Source organism: Notamacropus eugenii, chromosome X (genome assembly GCF_028372415.1).
Source record: "Notamacropus eugenii isolate mMacEug1 chromosome X, mMacEug1.pri_v2, whole genome shotgun sequence".
NCBI classification, from domain to species: Eukaryota; Metazoa; Chordata; class Mammalia; order Diprotodontia; family Macropodidae; genus Notamacropus; species Notamacropus eugenii.
The window spans coordinates 45,283,616-45,288,997 of NC_092879.1; positions in this window are offsets into that span (position 1 = coordinate 45,283,616).

A 5,382-nucleotide genomic window follows, 5' to 3' on the forward strand; every position below is an offset into this window, starting at 1 on the left:
TTAGATAGCTTACTATATAACCCAATGCCATTTTCCTCAGGGTAACACCTTCCCAAACAGGGAGATCTACTCAGGTGACCAGATGCCCTAGAGCTGCCTTGGGGTAGCATTACAAGGTCACAGCTATCTCCCAAATTCTTGCTGCCCTTCATTCCAACCCAACCAATCATGTAGTTGTGTTATAAAGTCCAGCTTTGGGATATCAACAGAGGGATGTGGGTTCTCCTTGTTTTGTTTTCTGCTTACCAGTAGCCTCAGAATAGGAGAGAGGCTGGTGCACACGTTAGGGTTATTAGAATCAACTTGCTGATTTCCTCTTCCTATAGCCCAGTTGTTGTGGCTCTCTGATTGGGTAAATGTATAATCACACCAATACAGTATTTGTATCAAGTGAGCATCTAACAATCAGGCAGATGATTTGGCTTCAAATCACGTAGGTATATCCGTAGACAGAACTGTAAGTGAAATTTGTCATCAGGGATCTTCCTCTTGATATCTACTTCAGGTGCCTCATTCAATCTAGCAAACATTTATGAAAGGCCTAATACATGCAAAGCACTGTGGATATGGAGATAAATAAGTTATAGGCCTTGGTGATCTAATGACAGTACTCACTCACTAGTCTCTGTATTTCCACGTTCCTCAAGTAGTAACACCTCATATTACAAAGTCCTGTTCTTTTAACCAGATGTGTACAGAGATGCTCATTATTATTTTATAGATGAGGCAACTGAGTCTTAAAGAGAGAAATCACTTTGCCCAAAGACACACAAAACATCGGTGTCACAGTCAGTATTTGAACTCAAATATAATGACTCCAAATCCAGGGGTCTTTCCAACACACAACTTTACTGACATTTACATGTCAAAGTGAAAGTCCAGCCCGATCTGCTTGAATAAATTAATAAGGATTCTTTGAAACTGGCACCTCGGTTGTTGCTCTGCAAATGGATCCTACTAAAATACTTGAAAGGAAAGCCTATCCCTTATCCTGCTCAATAAGCTCACTATTCTCTGGAGTAGGTTAAAAATTATAATAACAATTTTCCTTAGCAGACTTTTCTCTCGTCAATAGTACACAGTCAATTCTAGCCCAGGCCAAATTGAGTGGTCACAAATTCCAAATGGCAGGGTCTGAATTAATATGATGGATTGTACAAATGTTGTTTTGTATGTTCATATGTTCCTCCTCTCATTCCACTAAGATTGATCACCTCTCATGTGCAGAGCATTGTGGGAGCAAACATTGGTTGTACATTATTAGCCATTAATTTGTGCATCACTTAGAAAGGAACAAATGACATGCATATTTGAACACATTTTATAATTCAGACTTTAGTAAACCAAATTGTGACTCCTTCTATTCATCCTGAGATAATAAGAAAATTTCACATTCATCTAGTGCTTGAAGTTTTACTAAAATGTACAGTTAAGAGGCCACCTTGTTTAATTCTTATTACCAAAAAACATCTAACTTGGTGAGATGCAGTGTGGTATAGGGGTTAGAATTCTGGCTTTTGAGACTAGGTTCAAGTGCCATCTCTGGTGCATACTGGCTAGGTGACCCTGGGCAAGTCAGTAACCTCTCAGTGCTTTAAGCAACTATTCAAAATTTTAAGATACATGAGAAGTGAGTGGGGGGAGAGACTTTGGAACTCAACATTTAAAAAAATGAATGTTAAAAATTATTTTACATGTAATTGGGAAAAAGTAAAAGCTAAAAATAAAGTAAGTTATCGAGCAGGTGTTGATTCACACTGGTTATGGGAGTTTCCTAAATGCAAGTACCTTACGCAGATAAAAATCATGGGTTCTGAACTTATTACTCTACCCCAACCCCCACTCCCTGCCCAGTCTAGGTAGAGTAAAGTACAGCCTTAAAAACTGTTACAACAGGGAGTCTCTCATGCTTATACAAGATCATACAAGACTTGTGGATAAATTCAACCCCCAGAGATTACAATTATTCATATCAAAGAGAGATATAAGAGGGGGATGGAGACTCATCAAAGATATTTGAGTTATCTCTTCCACATCATGACTTTCCACATCATGGTTTCGATATATCGTAGGTTGGTATAAGAAATTAAACGGGAATTTTGGGGGAGTTTTGCAGAAACCATAGATGACACAAAAAGGCCAGAAGATAATGTTTAGAAACTAGAAATGCATAAAATATATGTATAGTTTTATATAATATCAACACAGGGGCAGCTAGGTGGTACAGTGGATAGAGTACTAGTGCAGGAGTCAGAAGGACCTGAGTTCAAATCTCACCTCAGACACTTGACACTCACTAGCTGTGGGACCTTGGGCAAGTTACTTAACCCCAATTGCCTCATCCTGGGTCATCTCCAGTCATCCTGATGAATATCTAGTCACTGGATTTAGATGGCTCTGTAAGAGAAGTGGAGCTGGTGACCTGCACAGCCCTCCCTCACTGAAAACAAAGTCAAGTGCAAGTCATGTCATCATTTCTCTGATGGCATGGTCTTCTTTGGCAATGAAGGATGAGCACACACACATCAACATACTTTATCTTTTAATACTGTAAATACCCTATAAAGTAAAGAGAAAACATTCAGACTTCTCTGCTATGAAGGGAGGGGCAAAAAATTTTACATGGATTTTTCAGATCGTAGGAGTGCTATCCCCCCTAATCACTGTGATGTGGAAGGAATAACCATATTGTCATGGAGAATGTTCTGTTGGGAGAGTAAATGAAAGAGATTCTCTTTTGCTGTCCATCTGGGTAGTCCTGTCTGTGGATGATACTGCTGTGGTTACATTAAGTTGAACATATTAAGGGGTATCCTTAATGTATGAGCCTACCGTTTTATGCAGGTATGTGAGATCCTATTGTTCAACCTTTATATGCAGCTTCAGGGCTAGTCCATTGAGTGAGGATATAAATGCGTATATATGGGACTGCAGATGTGCAGTGACCTGGGCCCAGCATTTAATGTAGTGGAAGAGAGATAGAGATGGATGTTGCACTTGGGAAATTTCACAAGGCTTTTTAACAATCCCAAACTACTTCCCAGCACGAAATTTCATCTATTTAATGTAATTATTCTCCCATTTAGTTGGAATGGTTGTGCATCTTGGATAGAGACTAGATATTTCACACTCAGAATTTCTGCCTTGGAACTCTACTGGCCTGAGAGACTTCAGGCCTCGAGGCCACATGTGGTCCTCTAGGTCCTCAAGTTTGGCACTTTGACTGAAGCCAAACTTCACAGAATAAATCCCCTTATAAAAAGATTTGTTCTGTAAAACTTGGATTCCGTCAAAGGGCCACACTTGAGGACCTAGAGGGCCACATGTGGCTTTGAGGCTACAGGTTCCCTATCCCTGATTCTACCTCCCCTTCCCCCAATTTCTATTTCTGTTGGGATTGGGCTCCTTCATCCTTATGGTCTCCCAGATTTGTGACCTCAGAGTCATCCTAAATTCTTTTGTGTCCCTCACTTGCCAGATCAAGTCAGTTGCTAAGTCTTCCTCTCAACCCTGATTGGTAGATATTTTTCAGTTTTCATCTTCCTTGACCTCTCTGCAGCTTTCGAACAACAATCTCTTATTAGATACTCTCTTCTGTCTTCCTTTAGAGATACCATGCTCCCTTGCTTCTCTTATTTCCTGTCACATTGATCTATCCCTTTCTCCTTCGCTAGGTCTCCATCTTCTACTTGCCTCCTGAGTGCAGGTATTCTCCAAAGGTCCATTCTGGGCTCTCTTCTTCACAATTGCATTCACTTCAACAGTTTTTGCTGTAATTTCTGTGAGAATGACCCCTAAAGATGTGTGTGCATGCGCATGCGCATGCATGCAAGCTTAGATTTCATTGAAGCATTTGACAAAGTCTCATTCAGAGATGGGGTTAAGGGAAGGGAGGAGTGTGATAGAAGGAAGAGCAAATTGGGAGAAGGGGTAATTAGAATGCACAGCATTTTGGGGTGGGGGGAGGGGAGATATGGGGAGAAAATTTGGAACTCTAAATTTTGTGGAAATGAATGTTGAAAACTAAAAATAAATAAATAAACATTAAAAAAATAAAATAAAAAAACAGTCTCTCACTCAATTTTTTCAAACAACACTGAGAGGTTTGGTCCAGATGACAATCCAGTTAGATGGATTGGAATTGTTTCAGCAACTGGACCAACAGATTTGTCATTAATGCTCCCATATCAACTCTGAGGCAGCTCCATATTGGAATGACGAAAGGATCTTTCCTTGACCCTTTGCTGTTTGTCAGTTTTATCAATGATATTCAAAGGCATAGCTGCTATTCTTGTCATGTGTTCATGGCCCAAAGCTTGGAGGGATAGCATACATGATGGATAATGGCATTGGGATCCAAAAAGATTCGAACAGGCTGGCAGTCTAGTCCTCTATACTCTGAGAACTGGTAACACCAGCCTCCTTACTATTCCTCAAACAAGACACTTCATTTTCCAACATTGGTGGCAGAGACTTGAGCATATTTGCAAGTAGTAGGGAAGAAGCTGATAGGCAAGATTAAATTTGGAGAGATAAAAATATGAGAGAAATTGAAAGAGAGAGAGAGAGAAGAGAGAGAGAGAGAGAGAGAGAGAGAGAGAGAGAGAGAGAGAGAGAGAGAGAGAGAGAGAGAGAGTGAGCGACCTGGATGTCACCAAAGAGGAAATTACTCAAAGTCTCTAGTGCAGTAAGCTGGAAATAGGAACATGATCCAAGTTCTACATGTCAACTTTCTCCTAGAATGTTAGTGTATGAATGGTGGAAACACAGAGTATAAATGGAGCACAAGTCTTGTTGAACTGTTTAATGGGAGAATCAGGACCATGAAGGGAGGAAAAGTACTAAAGAAGGGCGAAGGAGTAGGAAAGGAGGAAGGGACAAGGTAAACTAGAGGTAGAGGTGAAGACAATGGGTAGATTTAGAAAGACTACAGAAATGTAAGAGATTTAAGGAAAGAAGGTTATGATTCCACAGGTGAATTTTGGAATTCAAGATCATGGTGGTGGCACAGTTGTGCTCATGGTAAAGTTTAAGGCAAGGGTTCTTAATCTGAGTTTTGAAAATTTGTGTATGTGTATATGCATATACACACATGTATTTGTCTACATGTATGTATGTATACACACATGTATATGCACATACATAGAGAGATGTATTCCAATAATTGCTTTCCTTTTTAATTTATACAATTAAAAATTTATGCATTTATGCATTCAAAAATCATTTAGAGGAGTCCACAGGTTTTACCTGACTGCCAATGGATTCATGATCCCCAAAGATTGAGAACTCCTGGCCTATGTGTGAATTCCTTGCTTGGTAGAAATGAAGGGTAGAAATGAAGTCATGGGAATTGAAGAGACTGATGAGCAATAAGACCAGGGT